Below are 21746 nucleotides of genomic sequence, written 5' to 3' on the forward strand. Positions count from 1 at the left end.
TCAAAACTTAAAATATGGTTTGTCATTGGTATCTATAACAGTTGGACTGGCTGCTAACACATATTTCCTCCTTTTTTTTCACTTTGTGGTGTAGTTTTTCCTTTCCCTGTAGCTCCTTGGTTTTATGGCATTCTTTCATGGACTCATCCCTTCAGCTCTACACTTTTGGGCAAAGCAACCCATCCTTCTACTGAGTGAATCTTCTGAGCAGCTGACACCAGCCTACAGCCTGTCCTGTGTTTCCAGCAAACATAATCTGCGCAAGCCTCTTTGAAACTGCAGCATTTTATGACCTTAATAATTTAATCACATATTTTAAGCTCGGGTGTATCTGGAGTTGATAAATTGGAAAGAACAAATTGCTCTGCTGTTTCTGAAAGGACAACAGGGCACAAGTATGAGACAAATCCAAGCAATTCAGCTGGTATATTCACTTGCATATTGTCAGGCCAGAACACACTCAAGCTGTTGGTGAGGCCACACCTTGAGTGCTGTGTCCAGCTCTGGCCCCTCAGTTTAGGAAGGACGTTGAGACGCTTGAGAATGTCCAGAGGAGGCAACGAGGCTGGTGAGGGGCTTGGAACACAAACCCTGTGAGGAACGGCTGAGGGAACTGGGGTTGTTTAGCCTGGAGAAAAGGAGACTCAGAGGTGACCTTATCACCCTCTACAATCTCCTGAAAAGTGGTAGTAGTGGGGTGGAGGTTGGTCTCTTTCTCCAGGCAGCAACTGACAGAATGAGGGGACACAGTCTCAAGCTGCGCCAAGGGAAATGTAGGCTGAATATCAGGAAAAATATTTTACAGAAAGGGTAATAAAGTATTGGTATGATCTGCCTGGGGAGGTGATGGATTCACCATCTCTGGATGTGTTTAAGAAAACACTAGATGTGGCACTTGGTGCCACTGTTTATTTGAGGTTAGGGTTGGGTTGGACTTGTTGATCTCAGAGGTCTCTTCCAATCTAATGACTGATTCTGATTCTGTATGCTGACACCTGGAGAGGGGGGTTGTGTGCCCTTTGCATCCCGCTCCTCAAGCCGTGTCCTCTGTGTGACCTCAGTGTCCTGGGAGCTTCCATCACTTCCCTGAGAGCTCAGCATCACACCCCTCTACATCAATTTGCTGCACCCCTTGCTAACAGAACTACTTACAATTCAAATCATAAAGTAATTTGAACCATAAGCATAAACTGTCTGAATGTTTGCTCTTTAAGTGTAAAATCCTCATTCTTCTCTATGTCTTTAGACCAAAGATGGTAGGGAGAAATGTTCTTTACAACAATGTTTTTTACCTTGCATTTCCCTGGAGACACTTTTTACCAGTACAATCTATTTATGGTCTCTTCATGCTGGTTCCTGTCAACTGACAGGTGCTTGGAAACATTCTCTGTGCTCTTATTTGAAACGAGTGACACATTCATGAAACATCCATGATCAGCTGGCTGCTGCAGGATGCAGGCTGACAGTGCTCCTTGTTTTCCTTTCACCTCTCTGTAACACCAACCTGAATTTTGCTGATGACCCTCAGGAGTGGCAGAAAATCCTGCTACCAGGTGCTTTGGGGAGAACTGCAGCCTTCAGCTCCTCATCCTACTTCCCCCCTGGATGCACACATGGCCTTGGCCAGGGACAAGGACACTGCAGCTGCACACTGTGGATCTGGCTTCAGTGGGTTTTCTCCTAAACTTATCAACCTCTCTAGAAACAACAAGAAAAGGCCAATATTGGCTATTCTTGGAAATCATTACTATTTTAACAGTTGCTTCTCTAATTGTACGTGAAGTGAGGTGAACTGTTGCCTTTTGGAGTATATTATTCCTCACTGGCTCTCAATGTATATTAATTTTCTTATTCTTTTTGACCTGCCCAGAAGACTTTCAGTTAGCAAGAGTAGGATATATATTAAAGAGAAAAAACCCAGACAGACAAAGATACTACTTTAGTATCTGTGGTAAAAAAGTAATGCTCTTTAGCTTTTTCATAGTTAAAAGAAACATGCCTTTGTTTCACTGGAGAGTTTTAGTTTCAGAAGACTTATCCATTTATTCAAATATTCATCATCTATGGGTACTGTTTAATGGATTTTTGTATTGTATTTCCAGTCTGATCTTAAGATTTGAGTCATAAAGATTATGTAAAAGGTAGGAATGACAAAATGGATTAATGTCAAAGTCTAATTATAAAAGGATGTACTTCCATGAGAGGAACAAGATACCCATTATTTTGTGGATTTCTCCAGTTTATTTGATTTGGATATCTCATAACAATAAATTCTTTTTTGTTACTTTTTTTTTTTTTTTTTTTCTGTACAAGATGAAAAATGTTGCAATAATCTTTCCTCAAGTATATCCAGGCTTCTGTTCACAAGCAACACTGAAAGCAGGATTTCAGAAGCTACAGCCATGGAAGATTCATTCTGTGACACCAGTGTTAAAGGATTTTTCCTGAGTCTAATTGTAATTAATTTTTTGCAGAAGTTAGTCTGAAGTCTTGTGACTAGTTGTTTTCTATTTTCTTTTTTATCTTTTTTTTAAAATGTAAACTGCTAACCTTAATAATTATTATCGACAGCTTGAGCAAAGCGAACCTCAAAAATATAAGTAGCAATAACCAAACTTATGTCTTTGTGACCAGACTTCTGATTTTTGGTTGCTAAAGATGAGCAAGAAAAGAAGCTAACTGAAGGCTAGCTATAATATCATCTAATCAAAACTAATCTTGCAGACCTGGCACAATCTGGATTTGGGCCAGATCACAAAAAATAAAAAGCTTTACTGGCAGTGATAGATGGCCTGAGCTGTCAGTGTGCAGAGGCAGACATTTCCTCTCATCATTTTTGATTTCTTGAAACATTTTTTTCTGATGGCCATTCTGATAATGCCATTTCACCTGAGAGGAGTGGCAAGGGCCTCTGACTAGCAGAAAATGGATGAAAACCTATTGAGAATGTAAAATTTAAAAAGTAGTGAAGGGCAACCAAGTCCACAATATTGCCCTTTTGTTTTCTGAGTCTCAAAAAGTCATCTTTTTTCATTATTTGGATGAGAACTGTCCAGGGATTAATTGAAATCCATCATCATGACTGAGATAATTCTGAGTGAGTCAAGAGAAAGATTCAGAGGAGTTTTAAAAAGTGCTGAAATTTGCTTTTTAATGGAAACACTCCATATTCACAGTTATTACTAAGGCCTCCATAGCACTGTCTATGAGTAATTCTTTTTCTCATCTTTAATTGTTTCAGAAATTCAATGCCATTCTGAAATGGTTTAGACTAAATTATTTATTGATTCATTTAATTAATTGATTTTGTGTGGTCTAGATTTATGGAAAATTTATACATAAGAAATCTCCAGTACTGCACAAAACTGTGGAATATTTTAGTACTTCTTTTCAGCTCCTGATGTTGTGTTGTTCCCCACAAATGTAACATGCAAAACCTGCCAGAATTCAATGAACTGTCTGTGATGTGACAGGCTCCTGTCACAAGCGCATGTCCTACAAAAAGAGTAAGAATCCACGTTTTCAGGATGTAAAAAATCTTCTGGAGGGCCAGCTCGGGCCTGCAGACTGAACTTCTTCAGGGCCATAAGCATCCTCATTACCTCCAGCAAAACTGTTTTCTGCAACTTCCTTTTTTTGGAGAATACAAGAGACTGACAAAGATGTGACAAGAATTCCATCCCTGAATGTCATACTGAAAATACAGAAATAAAGAAGAATCTTGTGGTTTTGATCACCAGTTTTTAACTTCCAAATGGATATTTAACCAATGTTCTAGATAGATATTCACTTCTCTCACAATCCCTCATTCCTTCCTTTTAAAATAAGTGCTAGAAAGATGAGACAAAACACGATTTTTATTTTTTTCAACCCAGAGTTAAAATAACTGCAGAGTATTTGAACTGAAGTACAAAATGCTGGCTGAGCTCGAAAAGCTATTAATTTATTTGGCATGCTGGCTGAACAAATCCTTGATGGAGCCTATGAGCTGACATCTGAGGTGAATTTGGACCATTTCCTTTTAGGAAAGCACTTTTTTTTTTTTTTTTTTTTTTTTTTTTTTTTTTTTTTTTTTTTTTGTGTGTAAAATAATGGGTGCTTTCAAATCTGATGAGGAGTTAATAGCAGATACTTAAGGTCTTGGCAGTGGATAGGTACTGTTTTCCTACTAAGAGGTTTTGTGAAATGGTTGATCTCATTCAGGAGGGCATTTCCCAGCTCTGAGTAACAACTGAAATCCATGAACCTAAAAAGAATAACATTTATCATTACTGCATTAAGGATGTCTTAAAGTGCAGGGCCAGTTAAATATGTTTGAATAGGGGCAACTACAGCTTGAAAGAGCAGTTGGATAATTTGGAGTCTAGAAGATGGACATTCATACATTTAAATTGGGGCGGTTTTAATATTTAACTGTATAACTGCAGCCTCAAAGCTTTGTCTTTTAGGATCAAAAGTGTAAAGAAGAGACCAGTTTATTTTCTTGTGATGTAACCACTTAAATAAGCCTGGAGAAGAGGAGGCTCTGGGGACACCAGGTAGCAGCCTTCCACTTCCTGAAGGGAGCCTGCAAGAAAGATAGAGAGAGATTATTTATGGGTGCCTGGAGTGACAGGACAAAGGGCAATGGCTTCAAACTGAGAGAGAGTAGATTGGATATTAGGAAAAATTCTTTCCTGTGAGGCTGGTGAGGCCCTGGCACAGGTTTCCCAGAAGTACTGTGGCTGCCCCATCCCTGACAGTGTTCAAGGCCAGGTTGAATGGGGGTCTGAGCAACCTAGTCCAGTGGGAGGTGTCCCTGCCTGTGGCAGGGGGTCGGAACAAGATGATGTTTAAGGTCCCTTCCAACCCATTCCATTCTAGGATTCTATGACTCACATTAAGAGAAGGCACATGATTCATGAAGTCAGAATGCCATGTTCAATAACTACTGAATCATAGTTGGATATATATATATATCTGTAGTATCTATATATATCTCCCAACCAAAAAAACTAAACAAACAAAAATACCAAACCACCCCCCAAAAAAAAACCCCAAATCCCCCCAAAACCCAAACAAACAAAAACCCCAAACAATGAAAAAAAAGAAGGAAAAGAGCCTAAAACTGGCTGTAAATATGCATTTTTTTGTTAGACCTCACTTACAGGCTTTGTAAGGATATTCACCTTGCATATGCCTTTATTGCAGGTTTAGTATGAAGCTTAGTATGAACTTCTATACCCTGCTGATCTGCAACTGGAACTGGGGAAAATAGTCTTCAAATAATTCTAAAAATCACTACAAAGTTTCAATTCAGGAAAAATTCCTATCTGGCTGAAAACAGGACTTGATGTTGCTTAAAATATTGAAATTACTTTTTTTCTTAATTTATTTTTTTTCTTCCTTTTTTTTTTTTTTTCTTAGCTGTACAGCATCAATGCAGCCTGAGATGTTCTATTAATTTTCTGAGATGTTTTGGTGGCAATGTAAAGTTGATTTTAGGTTGGTATGAAAAAATATTAATTATTTCAGTAGAATTTTCTGAACATAAGAAAATATCTCATGTGGAAAACTGTGCTTTAGTGAGATGACCATGTTCTTAATTAATTATAATTTTTAACTTTTAAATTTGTAAAGAGTTACATTTTTTCCCCATACTTTTACTTTTTTTTTAATCAGTCCTAGACATACTTTTAGTCTTCTCTTCATGTATTGAAAAGAAAAGAAGTATCACCTTGGAAAAAATTACAGCATAACACATTTTTGAAAATGGAAATGACAAGCATTAAAATTTTATCAGAGCTGTAACAAATGGTAGGGGTGCCCTATAGCCAGTGGTTGGATGGGTAAGGCAAGAAATATAATCAAAACTGAAGGGTATTTAATCTCTGATGCTGATTACTGCACAGCTTTAGCCTGTTTTCATCAAACTAATTGATGGCAAATGGAACAGATGCATGATGAGATTATATCCCCAATTTATGGCACAGTTATAAGAAAATATTACTTTTTTTTTTTTCATTACAAATATTGGAAATTTAGGAAATGCACTGGGTTGGAATTGAAGCAATCTCTCCTGCCTGTCTATTGTATTGCAGATTTTTATTGTTATTCTAAGCACTTAATTTAACATAATCCTTTTCAGAAAAAAAATAATAGGGTTCTTTTTGATGTATTTTATAATTTAATTCTTGGCATTAACACTTCTTGTGTTTGTTTCTAGGATATGTTTATACATTTAGCATATCTGAGTTCTATAACTGGAGCAGAAACAGATCCAGAATATTGCTCAAACTGGGAAAGGAAAATTATGCAAGGAAGAACTATACAGAGATGTGATAACATCTACTATATTCAGTCATTGATCATAATATCCTTGTTTCAACATCTGAAATAGTGACAATACCTTCTACATTTTTACATTTCTCACGAAAACAAGTTATTTTCAGGCAACAATCCTTCAGGATTGTTGAACCTTTAGAGGGAAATGTGTCTGCAGTGTGTCCATGGCAACCAGCTCCAAACAAAACACTGAAAGCGGGATAAATTTTACTTCTGTAAGAGCAGAGGATGTATTTGTGATCAACCATAGCCTCAGGGGAGGTGAGGAATGTTAGAGCAGGAATATCTGGGATGAAAACTTGTGAGGGATGTAGTGGTTTGAAAGCAAAACAAATGAGAGGCTCCAAGTCAGAGATACAATTTAATAGGAAAAAAAAAGGAAAGAAAGTAAAATAAAATAGATGCAATAATGCAAAAGACCACTGACAGAGTCAGAATACAACCTGAGCGGAGTGATGGAAGCAACCCAGATGAGGTGGTCTTCCTGAAGCAGTGATCCTGTAGAAAGGTCTGGTATCTTGGGTCCTCTGGGAATCCAGTGGGTAAGCGCCCCTCTGGTGTTCAGAGTCTCAGCTTATATCCAGACTGGGATGCTTGGTTCCTCCCTCTGGGTGGAGCATCTCACAATGGGATTGTGAGTCATGTGATAAGGCCTGATGGGCCCATTAACAGGAGGTAGTCCAGGAGGGGGTTATCTGTGAGCTGTGTAGCAAAGGGGCTGATGGGCCCATTAACAGAAGATAAGCCAGAGTGGAGGAGGCAGGGAGCACTGCCTCACCTGGTTCCAACAATTAATGAAGATGGTGATAGAATATACTTCAACCCAAGACAAGGGATCAGCGGCCTGCAGAGGGAAATACCTGAACAGGAACAGAAAAAGCAGTTCCAGAAGAAGGAATGATTGCCATCAGGAATGATTCAGCCTAGTGAAGGAGACATGGCCAAACATAAGAAACTGGCCAGAGAGTAAGTTTTTGGTGAGAATGAGGTAGGAATGGGAATAGGGGAACAGTTCTGCTGGGAGCATGGGTATGGCAGCAGAATCAAGGAGTGATGCTGCACAGGGAGCTGAGATGAGCAAGAATGTGCTGTGACACATTGGGTACGGAACATAGGCTGAACTGGCTGAGCTAAACCTGCCTGAAATTATGGTTTGGACCGTAGGCAGGGAAGGAAGACTGAGGCTGCAGGTAAAAAAAAAAAAAAAAAAAAAAAAGTACTGTGAAGGACTAGAAAGGGAACTCAAATAGCTTTGAAGCACAGAGTTAGGTGAGGAGAGTGGTGGTCAGGAAGGAAAAATAAAGAAATTATCAAGTCCAGGGAGGCAGAAACTTGGTAAAACAGGTTTGCTCACTACCAAAACAGATTTATCAGAAAATTAAATATGTGCTCTTCTTTCATATGACATATATTCTTCACTTTTCTTTAAGCTAACTTTAATTTAGCACATTCCCCAACTGACAACAGGAAGAAATACAAAATTGCCTTATCTCAGCAACTTTCAGATCCCAGGGAGTATCAGTGAAATCCACTACTGAAATAAATGTCTATTCACAGGATAAACAGCTGACTGCTACCCTCTTTTACACTACTGTGGAAGTGGCATAAATCTGTGCATGAGAAAGTTCCAGTACTGCTTAATACTCAAGTATTAAAGTGCAGTTCAATAGTGGAATTTGTTTTAAATTTGCCATTAATAACAAGGTGTCACTCTCATACACATGCACATACTCTACACAGCAGAGACTTTTAATCTTGCAAATTCGTCTCCAAAAAACCTATGTAAGCTTCAGTACTGAGACTGCCCATGGCATGTGAAAAGCCTCTAGAAGGTGACTATACTGAGGCAAAAGTTCTTGTCAGATTTCTGTTCAATGCACTGAAATGGTTAGAACTATTAATCACAAAAACACTTCATAGTTTATTGATTGAGGTGTATTAATAGGCTCTTGCCTGAAAGACAGACAAAGTCTAGATTTAAAATATAGCATATTGCAGTTTTAATGAGGTTACATCCACTAGTGATTTCACATTTTTCCCCTTCTCCATGGAACCTGTCAGCTTCTGCTCTCAAAGCCCTTATCCTTTCACACATTGTTATCTTTATAAAGGGGATAAGACAATATATAAAATCCACTTTAGTAAAGGTCTCCCTTCATCCAGCATTACTGCTGAGATCCTTACACTGGCAGCAGTTTACCAAAGCACAGGCAAAAATCAATTTTAATTAGTATTTTTGGCTTTAATGAAAAGTGATTACAGAACTGGCATTTTAGTTAATACTGTTGAGATTTATAGTGGGCTGATGCTAATTAATTTTCTTTTGAATTGCTGTGGGCAATGAATAACTGCAATAAAATGGCAGATTTGCTGATAGCAAAACTATATCAGCACTTCAGAGCTTCTTAACAAAAGGGAGCTTAATGGGTTGCAGGTATAATTTACATTACTTCTCATAAACTGCACATTATTGCTTCTTTGTAAAAGTGTTATGAAGAGCCAATTTTATGTATTTTATAATGAGAGCAGTGTCTTTTCCCACAATTTGGTGTCAGCATATGCAAGCCTTCTGGTAGAGTGTGATATATTTTAAGAACCTCTGGATAGGAAAGATTTTATCAAGTCAGAAAATTAATGCTTTAATGCTTTCCTGTTATATATTGTTGTTATTCTACCATTAATTTTAGTGTTTTTCTCTGTAGAAAGATCCAATTGAATAAGGTGCTTGCCTTTGGACTTTGAGCAATGTCAGAAGGACTACAATTTATTGTGGTCTTGAACAAAGCCTAGGTCTAGAGGGATCTGATTCCACTTCAAGCCTCCAGGTGCTGTCCTAGAGCCTATGGCTCTGGGAGTGTTGGACTTTGGGAGTGTCCAGCTAATTTTTTTTCCAAAACACAGTAGAACCAGCACACCCTCTCCAACTTCAGAGCAGTCATTATTTGTGAAATGTACACACCCCCAGCCTGAGTCAGGAGACAGCTCTTCATACACCCTGCATGAAATTCCTGCTGCCCAGTGGAGCTCATGTGGAAACCTAGCAACCCTGGTTTACTTTTTTTCCCCTGGAGTTGCAGCAGCCAAGGCAATGCTGTGGGATGAGCGAACACTGACAGAGCACTTGTGTGACTGAGCTCCAGGAGGGGCTGAGCCACGGTGGGGTGACATTGTGAGCAATGGGGGATGCATCTGCTTGTAAGTGCAGGATAAAATAATTGCTCAGGAAGGAATGGCTTCTGCTCCAGACTTTATGGAGATATTATGATGCCAGCATCTGTCCCTGGTGAAGGAAGTGCTGCCAAAAGTATCAAGAAAGTAATGACTTCCTCAAATAAGGAAAGCAGGTGGAAACCCTTTTGTTTCTTTGGTCAAAAACACAGCCCAATTCCTCTTTAAAGTTCATGCTAGTGTTTTTTTTTTGTTTGTTTGTTTTTTTTGTAAGTATGAGGAATGGAAACTTTCATACCTTCATAATTTCAAACAAAATCCAAAATTCTTTGAACTTTTTGGCTCTAGTGTCTGAGACCTTATAAAATGCACTCGAAAAGAAAAGTTTCAGGGGGAAATCATGGGCATTGCCACCAAATAGTGAGAATTAGTGTCCCACTTTCAATGGCAGGTCCAGCTGGGAATGCCTGTCCCAGACACCATTTAACCCCTCTAACACACATGAAGGAATGTATTGACATTGCATCATGTACTGCTTACCACAAACTATTTCAGACAGGAAAACTGGACATTTTCACATCTAACAGAACTAGCAAAAATGGTTGCATCTTGTCTAAGGTAGTTAGTTGTTTATTAATGGTAGTTAAAGTTTTAATAAAACAATATGTGATTTAATTATGATAATTATACGGCCATCCTAAACATATTTCCTTATTCTTTGTAGTAAGTATCAGAAAAAACACAAGCAAAAATGTCTTCTAGAGCTATAAGGTGTAGCTTTAGGTGTTGCAATACATGTAATGGTAAAATCTCGGAGAGCATAAGGATACTAAATATTAGCGTCTAATAGAATTAGGAAGGTACCTAAACATATTGGATAATCTTTCTGCAAGGCCTATATTTGAAACAGAAGCAGATGAGATATATCTTATATGCAGTTTTTTTACAGTGATGACTGGTTTTATTCTGGTTTAATAAGGAAATGACATTTATGTGATTACTGTATGTGTGCAGGCATATGCGTATCTATTGCTACTCTCCTTTTAAATATCTTCAGAATCTCCTGTCCAATTTTGATCAAATCTGACAGACAAGAAGATATTAAGCTATTAAGTTCCTACAAGTGGATGAATAGGGGCAAGAGATGATACTTGTCTCCAATCAGTAACCCTACTGAGGAAAAGGTTCAAGCATGAGCTCACCCTTCAACAGGCCTCACAGCATCAGAGCGGGGAGACTTTGAGATAAAAACCCATCAGGCATCATTAGTTTTAATGCTCACAGACTGACTTGGTTCTCCCCTCCTCCCTGCCTGCCCAAATATGTGAAAATTTGCTGTAGGCTATTTTCTGCTTTGTTTAAATAATGTCCATTTGCAGGCCAGATGACACATTAGGCACTACATTAGTCTCCATGACTGCCACTATAATCTTGAGGGCCAGATTGTTGCTCACTCAGGATGGATCCACAAATGGAGAAAGGTTGTGTGTGCCACTCTTCCAGTACGTCCCTTGCTACAGAGAGGTGGCAAAACAGCTTTTATTTGGTCATGCAAAGCTGCTCATTGCTAGCATACCCACGGCCAAAAAAAAAGAAGGGAGAGGCTAAATCCGACATCCCAGCCATACTGACTCACATTCAGATTATTCAGATTATTAAGATGGTGTGAAATGAAACAGTTTTATCTTTAGTGTAAACAATGCCCTCAATGCATTTGTTTTTAGCAGTAGAGAATCCTGCAGTAGCACAAAGTGCAAACGATCTAAAACTTGTGATGGTGCTTGTGATGTGGGGATGCTCAGTCACCTTTTTCACAGGAAAAAAACATTCACCAGCGTATTAGTGGGCTTTAGTAAGAGATATAGTCTCTAAGAAAGGTGTGAAAACTGGAATCTTCCTTAGAGACTGAGTAACAAGCAACTCAAAATATTCAAATTGTCACATAAACCTGAAAATGAAAGACTCAGACCACATTTATAACATTGTCACTTGAAGCTGAATGTTAGATTTGATTAACATCCACTACATCAGTAACAAGCTTCCTAAGTACTGAAGCTACTTTCAGATTGTAGGAGATAACACAAAGCTGGTGTGCTTAATGGTTTAGATTGAAACCCATTACCTCATCCATTATTCCAGAAACTACAGGCTGTCAATCTCACTTCAGTGGCTGGTAAAGTTATGGAGGAGGTTATTCTGGGAGGTTTGAAAAACACCTGAAAGACAACACAGCCATCGGTCACAGCTGGCAGTGCTTCATGAGGGGAAAGTCCTGCTTATCAAACCTGGCTTCCTTTTGTGGCAGGGTAACCCCCCCAGCTGATCAAGGGAAGACAGTTGATGTGATCTTTCTCAGTAAAGCTTTGACACTATCTCTCCCAGGATCCTTCTGGATAAAATGTCCATCCCACAGCTGGATAAACACGTCATGGGATGGGTGAGTGACTGGCTCACAGGTGGGGCATAAAGGGTTACAGTGACTGGAGGGACATCAGACTGGTGACCTGTCACTAGTGGGGTTCCACAGGGCTCTATCCTCAGCCCTGTGCTCTTCAACATCTTCATAAATGACCTGATCAATTTGGATATCAGGAAAAGCTTCTTCACCCAGGGGGTGGCTGGGCACTTGAACAAGCTCCCCAGGAAAGTGGCCACAGCACCAAACCCAAGAGAATTCAAGAAGTATTTAGACAACAGTCTCAGGTACTTGGTGGGTTTCTTGTCCTGTGCAGGACAAGAGTTGGACCCAATGATCTTTGTGAGTCTCTTCCAACTCAACATTTTCTTTGACTTTGCAATCTAAAGTTCCAGACATGCAGCACCCCAGAAACTATTTAGGTTTTCAAAATGTTTTTACTCTCAGGTAGGTGTTGCTTCTCTAGCTAACACATTGTTCTTGTTTTGGCTGAGATAGAGTTATTTTTCTTCATATTGGCTGGTATGGGGCTGTGTTTTGGATTTCTGCTGGAACAGTGTTGATAACACGGGGATATTTTCATTATCACTGAGCAGTGCTTGCACAGCACCAAGTTATTTTCTGCCTCTCATACCACCCCACAAGCAAGGATTTGTGACAGCTGACCCCAACTGACCGAAGAGATATTCCACATCATATGGTATCATGCTCAGCATATAAAGCTGGGGGGAAAAAGAAAGGAACTGGGTTACTCATGATGGAGCCCTGATGTTTTGGAGATAGATGGCTGAACACCTGCCCATCCATGGGAAGTGGTGAAGGAATTCCTTGTATTGTTTTGCACTTTTTTAATCCAAAAATGTAAATTTTTTTACTACTTTTGGGCACCTTTTCCACGTGGTCAGCAAACAGTCTAATGTGCCTAACATCCCCTAGAAACCAGATTGTGTGGAAAAGCTCTCAATCAAACCCTAAGTAGTCACTGGGATGGAATTCACAGCAGGTCAAAACCATCCTCTCCACACCCCTGTGAAAGAGGATGGAGAGGAAAATAACTGCTGGGTGCTCACCTCATACAAAGCTGTTGAGGTTTCCGGCTGCTTTAGAGCAGACTCCATCTGAAGAGACTTTAATTTTGACTCCTTGAAGATGCTGATTTTAAACACAACTTCATGTTTGTCCTGTACAGGAGATTGCTCCCCCTGCAACAAGTCCACAATTTGAAAAGGACAACTCTGACAAGCCATGCCTCTCCATGGTTTTCTGGTTGCTCTTTAGCCATCCTCCTCCTGTGGTGGCATTTTCATGGCTCTGAAAAAACAACATTATGTTCCAATATATTTCCTGCCTGAGAAAATGCCACCCCACTTGCCAGTTCTGCTGCCCTCCAGCTGGCCATGTTTCTCCACGCCTGTCACTGTCTACTGTTGTATGGGAACGGCCGGATTTGAAGAGGAGAGAGAACTATTTGGCATTAGCTTTCACTCCAGCTCCCCATTTTTCTGATGAGCAGGTCTGTGAGAGCAGCCTTTTGCTCCCCTCTAATGTGCAGCATGTAAAGGACCACAAGACTCAGAGGACAGAGATGGAAAAAAGCTTTAGCAATGGAATTTCATTAAATGCATGCCCAAGCTGAAGATGATGAGAGCTGGAGCACCCTTTTCTGGGCTTTTGTGAGTTGGAGCCTTGGCCTGGTGAGCTCCTCCTCACTTCTCTGTGGTTTCACAACCCTTAACTTAGTACCTTCCCTGAAGTCCCTGAGTGAGTTTTTTTGAAACTAAATGGTGGCTCAGGAGTTGAACCCTGGGGTTGAACAAAGAGGAAAACCTCTTCACTCTCCACTTTGCATTCAGCACAATGATTTCTCATACACACTCTTTTTTTTATAGCCCTTCAGCTAATTCTTGACCCACATGATTCTGTTCCTATCTAAGGCAATTAAAATAATTCTTAGAACAGGGTATCATGTCACACTGATTAAATACTTCTCTTCAGCTGAAAAAGCCACACTTTGCCTTCCTTACTAATTTCATAATTCTGGCAAAGAAAGCAATCAAGATTTCCTGCCAAGATTGAAACTTTACAGATTGACATGAATGTTTCCAGCAGTCCTGTTATCCTGTTACATATAGGGCCAACCTGAATCCAATATAAATGTTTTGCATGAATAGCTTGTAGCTGTGCAAAACACTGGGGTGCCTTAGGAGAAGAACCAGCCCTCAAGAGGAAATGTTCATTTCTAAGTGGTAGCAGACAGTGGGTTCCACTATGTGCCATCTGCACAATTTGAATGAGTGCACTGGAGGATAAAAAAGTTGAACCTAGTCCTCCATCCATGCTTTTTCTCTGGCTCACCTGTCTCCCACTTGAGGGAGGATCAGCAGTGCCCATGACTCTTGCAGGTGTCAGAAATTGCTGTTCAATGACAGTGGCAACATCTCCACTGACAAAGGGCAAAAGTGACAACCAATTTACTAAGTACAGGGGAAAGAAAATCTCGTCTCTCTTCAGGAACTGGACAGGAACCCAAGATCATTGATGAAATGTGTAAAAATATCACTACACCAAAGAAGTTTCTTTTCCACCTCTCCTTGGCCCACAGCAGATGGCCAGGAACTGTCTGAGGAAGTGCATGCTTGAAGCAGTGGCCTGGCTGGTACCAGACCCAAATGTTCTTCCTCCCCAGGCTGACACCACAAAATGTTGATGTTGGGTGCCAGCAGCATTTAGAAATGCGCAGCTGGGTGCACTGCCATCAGAATAGTTAGCCTCCATGCTGGTCTTGTCCACTGAGGTCATGCTGTTGCTGAATCTCCAAGCTGCAATCAAAGCTACATCAATGTCCATTTCTGAGTCTAAGTTTATCCAAATGTTTGATGTATTTCCCACAATCCTACTGCATATATGTCAGTTCTGTCCTGCAAACTTCAGTTCACTGACCTCCAGTTACACCAATTAAAATTTTTAATTGATCTATTCATCACATCAGATCATGGAAGTGAATTTCACTTAAAACCAAAACACAGCCAGCATATTGAAACATGCCAGGTAAAGTAATTAATACTGTAATCAGCTTCTAATCTGTACATTACCCAATCTCAGGTATTTATCTGTTTCCAGCAGTTAGGGTTCCAGTTCTAGGGTTAGGGTGCAAATATCATTTGCATTAATGTCCCAACTTGTCTTTAAATATATTACTAATTTACAGTAAGAAAACAGTAGATCATGAATAGAGCTGCAAAAACTTTGAAATTCAAAAAACAGTGTAAGGGATATATTTAAGTAATCCAAAATGAAGCAGTTATTTATGATTCTTCATAAATAATTTTGCATTATGATACTGTACAAGACATGACCCCAGTTTGAACTATGTAAAATACCTAGTGAGAGCTCCCTTAATTTTTCTTTTAAACTTAGGAGTGTAAACCACATTCTTAGCTTTGAAGATCCTCAATATTTGCTGTATTTTCAATGGAGATTTAAATTTTGCAGCATCATACAAAGTTAAATGAGAAAGTTAAATGCTAGTGACCTGCTCTGTTTCATCTATTTAGCTTTCTGTCTACCTCAGTAATTAGTTTATATATATATATATACATATATATATATTTATAGTAGTGAAGATGGCAGAATCCCTTGTATTTCCATGACATATGAAAGCTATTTCATGATTTAAAAACTGATGTCATGTTTTAAAGTGCATTTCTACCTTTAGCACGACTAAATTGCTATTTTTGAATTTTTGGTAGTAAAACTGGTTTTATAGAGGAAAATAAGTTTTTCAGTGCAAATGCCCCTTTCTGCTCACAACAGTGCTATGAAACTGCCTAAATACAATTATTCATGGACTTCTGGCAGCAAAAAAATTCTGCACATGGAAGTGAGTGGGATTTACTAATCCTAACCCCAACATTGTAAACTGATAGAGGGTGTTTGGTATCAGGAATCGCTGACTTTTAAGCAGTATCAGGCAAATGTTAGAGAGAACATCAAATTAGCTCACTGAGACAGCCCAGATCCTGGTGGTGCACTGTCACATGACGAAAGAGCTCAGCACTCTGACTTCTCCACAACAGAGCTAAAATCTAATGGGTCTATCCATCACCTCTGGGTGTGCATGGATGGGCACTCAGCCACCGTACTGCTTTTCTCCTGCTTGGATTGGGAACAGGGCTCTCAGGTGCCTCCAGACTGCTGCTTTTCCCAAGCACATCCACAAAGCTGGTCATCTTCCCTGTGCAACTGCTGCTTTATGCAGGCTTTAAACATGCAGATCTGTAGCTTCCCTCTGCGAGATTTTTCTAGCCCTTCCAAAGAAAATCTTTTTCACTCCTCTCTTTCTCTTTGTCCCCCATGGTCTGTATTCCTTCTGTGTCACTTATTAACTCCCTGGAGATGAGAGATAAGCAGAGATGACAAATATTTTTGCTTAGCACTTTTCTTCCCTCCCTCACTCCCTTTTGCCTCTCCTTTTTTCCATGGACAAGGTGAGAGTCTGGACCTGCTGAAATTCTTTGTACTCTGAAGGTCATTGAACTTTGAATTTTATACTCATGGAAATCAACACAGCCAAGGTGTCTTACTGGGAAAAGCTGCCCGTGATGCACCTAGTGTTATTAGCTATTTCTGACAAACATTCCTTTTCTTACAAAATCCCTGCACAGTTGGAACATGAATTACATAAAAATAGGCAAATCTGAACCACAAATTAACCTGCAGTATCATATCAACTATCATTAAAGCCTGAAAATTTAATGTAGTCTATTGGCAAAATGAAATTTTAGTTGTAGTTTTTTCGTCATGATTTCAAATTTCCTCTGCATGCACCACACCTGTTTGAATGTATTTCTAATCCTCTCACTAAAGTATTGGGAGATAGTCTCCAGAACCTGCTAAATGGTACATATTGAAATAGTAATTTTAAAGAGTAAATTGTCTGATAAGTAGAAAGGACAATCTACACTAAGGACAAGATAAGTTTCAGCACACCCTCTTTCACTGAAAATGGAAGATTCCTTGGATACGTCAGCTCCAGGGTCACATATCTGGAAATTTGCACAAGCCACTATGATAAAAAAGCCATTTATGGACTCTGTCTACCTTGAGTGTGCTGTGGGAAGCCCACTAGTAGCTGTGCAAATGCTTATCACTGATGCAAATGTGAATCATATCTGAAATGCCAGATCACCCCATACAAGAACTGAGACTCCCAGAGAGCTGTTCAGTAAAATCCAGGGTAGCACTGCAATAACTAATGAGCCAAAACCTCCCTTAGTTTCCAATTTCTTTGCTTTGAACCCAGCAAAACTCTTAGGGTCTGATTTTGCCCGTGTAAAGCTGACAACATTTGTAACAAGTTCTTGATGACTTTGTATTTTCATATTCAGCTGCTTGATTTAAGTTTTTGAAATCTGTCTAAATTTTTGGAGTGATAATGGGTGAAGATGAGAAATTATTTCTTTAAAATAAAATAAATAAATGTGTTTGAAAGTATGGATGACTACAGGGTGTTTGGTGTGGGTTTTTTTGTTGCTTAGCCTCTGAGTTTTAGAGTTTGGTTTTTTCATTGAAAAAATAATGGTGCAATAGACTGAATGCTTTATGAACATATCAAAATGTTAAGCACTGGCTGCAGTTCCATTTATTGAACAAAACATAAAGATGTATTCAATTGTATATTGCCATCATTCTCAGAGAACTGAGAAATAGGAGCAATATGTAATTAATCTTTTGTGCTGCAGTTTAAAATAGGCAATGCAATTTAATTTTTGTTTCTTTTATTTTTATCTTTTTTTTTTCTTTAAAGTGTAAATTTGTACATCACCTAAATTAATGTAAAGTCTGTTTCCAAGATGGGTTTTATCAGCTGGTGGGGTTATTTATATTTCATTTCTGCAGGACTTACAACCTGCAAAATGCTTTATCATTCTGTTTCAATAAATCAAAGCAAGCAGTTTCTGGAAACATCCCTTTGTGGAGCAAAAGAGGAAAGTACCTCTCTGCTTCTACCTCGGTATTTTCCATGCTGATCTTCTGGCAGGTGAGGTTTGCTCTCTGAGGAGCCTTTCAAGTGCTAACTCAGGTGGACAGATGGCTGCAGTGCTATGTCAAACATTCCATTCCTCCTGGTATTTCTAGTCCTTGCTGACTGAGAAATTGAGGAAGCTGTGACAGGATGACCATGCCAAGAGATTGGGAACTTATGCGTGTACAGCTAAATCTGATTGCCAGCAAACCCACATGGAATAAGTGAAGGCAGAGACTGAACACCTCTTTTACATAGTGCTGTGACAGCTATGCAGAGAGCTGTGCCTGAAGTAAAAAGGACTTTCTGGGAGTAAAATGGCACAGTGGAGGAGATGAACATTGCTCACCTAATCGTATACCCTGCACACTTGGAGATAAATCCTACAGATTGCAGCTAAAAGGTCCTATTCAGAATTCAGGATCTCCATGTTGGGAACAGGATTAAATGAAAGTGTAATCACATTAGAGTTTCTCTTTAGTTATTTTACAGTTTTTCAACAAATTTTTGGGAGATGGATAAAACTCGAGTCAATAGCCACTATGATAAAGCAAAGAGATCACTCCGAAGAAGAGATACAATTAAGAATAATATCTGAGCCAAGAGTATCTGGAATGTATTAATAAACACAGCTGATATTTTACCCCATCTCCATTGCCTGGCCTCTTAATCCGTAGTCCCATATTTTTATTGACTTTATAGGAGAGATAATTGGTTCTGTACTAAGGGGTAACAGTTTAAGCTCTTGCTGCCCAGAATTACCAGAAAACAGTTGAGTAGTAACCCAGTTGGATCTCTCAGCAATAGACCAGCCAAAGCTGTCTGGAAAAGGTCAGAAAAGCACAAAACACCACCCTGAGTCCCACCACAGCTGACACTAAGAACAGCACACAGGATTGTGACTTGGGGGTGAAATCCTACTGTAGGCAGAGGAGGCTGTGAATGAGTGGGAAGCTTACATCCTGGAGCAAAATCAGCCAGGAGAATATTCACAGGAGATGTCCTCTCTGCAGAGCAGGATGAGGGCCTGATGATGGGAGGAATCCAGATGCACATGTGTGTGTGTGTGTGTGTGTGTGTGTGTGTGCAACTGTGTATGAAGACAGGAAGTGAACAAGAAGCCAATACAGACTATAGATAAAAAAAGGATCAAATTTTAGGGTACTGAGCACATAGACATATCTTTCCAACTTTAGTGGTTGTATACATTAAGTGTTTCCTTGTGCCTATACAAGGCACTGTCTCCTCCCAGAAATGCCCACTCAAGAGGCTAAGGGAGGATAGGAATAGAACAACTGGGGTGAAGAGGGAGGGAGACCAGGTGCACTTAGTGCTCCTCAACTTCCATCTCTGTTCAGCTGAGCACAATGGCAGTAGGATGTGGCTGAATGCAGGTCCATGGAGACGGCAATGACAAAGCTAAATCGATCATACAGGCAAATACCAGGGTATTTATGAGAGCTATCTTATACATAGATCTTACAGTGATTTAATTATTACTCCAGCTTTAGGGACCAGTCACTCAGAAGAGAACATTGCTGCAGAATGCAGTAATTTCTGTAACAGGCTATCATTTGTCCTTTTGATGTTGTCTGAGAAGCTCATCTTTAGTCAACATTTGAGTAGGAAACCAGCTGTGGTTACTGTGGGGTTTATATTGGCAAGCAGTCACTTCTTAATGCTGATGAGGGTAGAGGTTAAAATTGAACCATCTATTCCAATTCCAACCATCTATTAGGGGACAGAATTTATTGCTCCTATATACTGTGAAATTTGGCTTGGCAGAAATCACAAAAAAAAAATCAAGAACTCTTGTAAAGATGTGCCAACTCTCCTATAAGGAGAGAAGTATCATTTGTGGGGAACAAAAAAAAGCCAGAAGGTATAGCAAAAATGATGGAAAAGTTACTTTAGCTGACAATTATAAAACAGTTTCCTTCTACCTAGAACTGTCCATGCCAGAAATGGCATACCAGGAAAAAAAATCCCCAGAAAAGGATTCTTTAGTAGAAAGAATCAAAACAAATGGCAAAGGAAGAGTTGTTTTCAGTTGGGCTTCTCATATGTCTCTGCTATGAAAAAAAAAATCATTTAATTTTCATAATTGCATGTGCAGAGCAGACAGAGGGGCACCTTTAGGAAGAAGGGGAAGAAGCATCCTACATTTCCAGGGTACCAGAGAGGTACATGCTGATGACATCTAAGGAGGGGGAGATGTCCAGAATCTTCTCCACAATTTTCTTCCCCAAAAGCGGTTCTGCACCCATAAAAGCTTTATGAGAACGAGGCCCCAAGTTAGGAACAGGTCAGCAGAGACATCCCAACACCCACTCTCACAAAACACTATTGTCTTCTTTAAATCATTGTACACCTTGGAATCCACAGGATCCTAAAGAAAAGTCAGACAGAAACACTGAAACTAAAGCAATCTTTCTCATTACTAATTTTATCTTCATTTCTGATTGTCACCATTTATATAATTTTTTGGGGGTGTGAGTGTTTCACAGCCATTAACAAACTTTAATTCTACTCATATGAAAAAAGGTGCTCCTATTAGTCAGATTTATTTTTAGACAAAAAAATGAGGCTGAGGAGGAAATTGATTGTTAATTTTAGTTTTCAGTATGAGATACATAACCTGACATTTCAGGAAACTTGGCATTGTAAAGCCCCTTGTGTATAGGTCCATCCTGAGGTAGGCCCAGGGTTAGAAATGTAGTTGCACGCTGCTGTCAAGATGACATGGTCGATTAACATTCAAGATCTCTATCCCACTAATCTCTCTGTACACTGATACTGAAATTATATATCCCACCAACTCCAGTGGCGAAAGCGAGTGATCAGCACTTTACAAAGCTTATATCCACATTGCAAACTGACCAGCTGGAAAATGAGAAGGTCTCAACTGGTCAAGGGTTGTAAAAATACTCCTTGGAGTAATGCACTGAACATCATGCAGAATCACTTAGGATGGATATTGTTAATTCCCTTCCTGAAGTCTGCTCTGTTTATTATACTCCTTTCAACAGATGCAGGAAGATTGTCCAGTATTTTTTAGACATAACTGCATATCGCTTCATTACTCAGGAGATCTATTCTGCACAATTTAAAGGGGTACCTACCTATGGAAAAAGGATCTGTCTGAGCTATTGAATCATACGAACAATAAGTGGATAAAGGTTGCATGAACAAGATTAATTGTAGCATTCTCTCACTTGCATCCTTGATTCTCCAGATGCTTTCAAACCTTGGCTGAGATTTTTTTTTTTGTTTGTTTTTCCTTTAATCCCTTCATTTCCTTGGGGTACTCAGTAAGGAAGGATCATGCTGACACCCAGCCATGTCTCCCTATTAGCTTACATACGATCAGCAGCAAGTGGCCTCGATCACACCAATAGCCACATCAGGGAAATGGTGTGCTGGTGTGGGCTCTGCCAGGTGTTGGATCATGGATGAGGGCATCTTGCCTGTCACAGTCATCATTTCCATCTTCTTTTAATATTCATGCATCCCACATGTCAACTAACTGGGAACAAGTTGGTGCCCAGTGTTGGGGGTTAGGTTTGTTCCTTCTTTCTTTAAAGAATTTTTTCCCCATAAGTTACCAAGGAGACCAAGTGTTGGATACTTGAAAGTACTTAACCAAAACAAAGAGGTGGACAAAGTTGGAAGGGGGAGATAATGCAGGTAAAAGACAGAGCTTGAGGCAGCTGCGGGCTCTTCTTTTTTTCCGGTGTTTGGGGAGAGAGAGAACAGCTGTTGCTGGCTGGAAGAGTTTCACTGTGGCCAAAGGGATCCAGTCCTGGGAAATCT

General features: G+C 39.6%; 1 long non-coding RNA gene across 1 annotated transcript; it reads left to right on the top strand.

The window, feature by feature from the left end:
• Positions 1-11937: 11937 nt before the first annotated feature.
• Positions 11938-15019, top strand: LOC136285807 (uncharacterized). Its single transcript, XR_010719545.1, has 3 exons — positions 11938-12195; positions 12298-12355; positions 13098-15019. It is a non-coding gene; the product is annotated as an uncharacterized lncRNA (long non-coding RNA).
• The last annotated feature ends 6727 nt before the right edge of the window (positions 15020-21746 follow it).

Source organism: Chamaea fasciata, unplaced genomic scaffold (genome assembly GCF_029207755.1).
Source record: "Chamaea fasciata isolate MVZ Bird 193981 ecotype frontalis unplaced genomic scaffold, bChaFas1.0.hap1 SCAF_2, whole genome shotgun sequence".
NCBI classification, from domain to species: domain Eukaryota; kingdom Metazoa; phylum Chordata; class Aves; order Passeriformes; family Sylviidae; genus Chamaea; species Chamaea fasciata.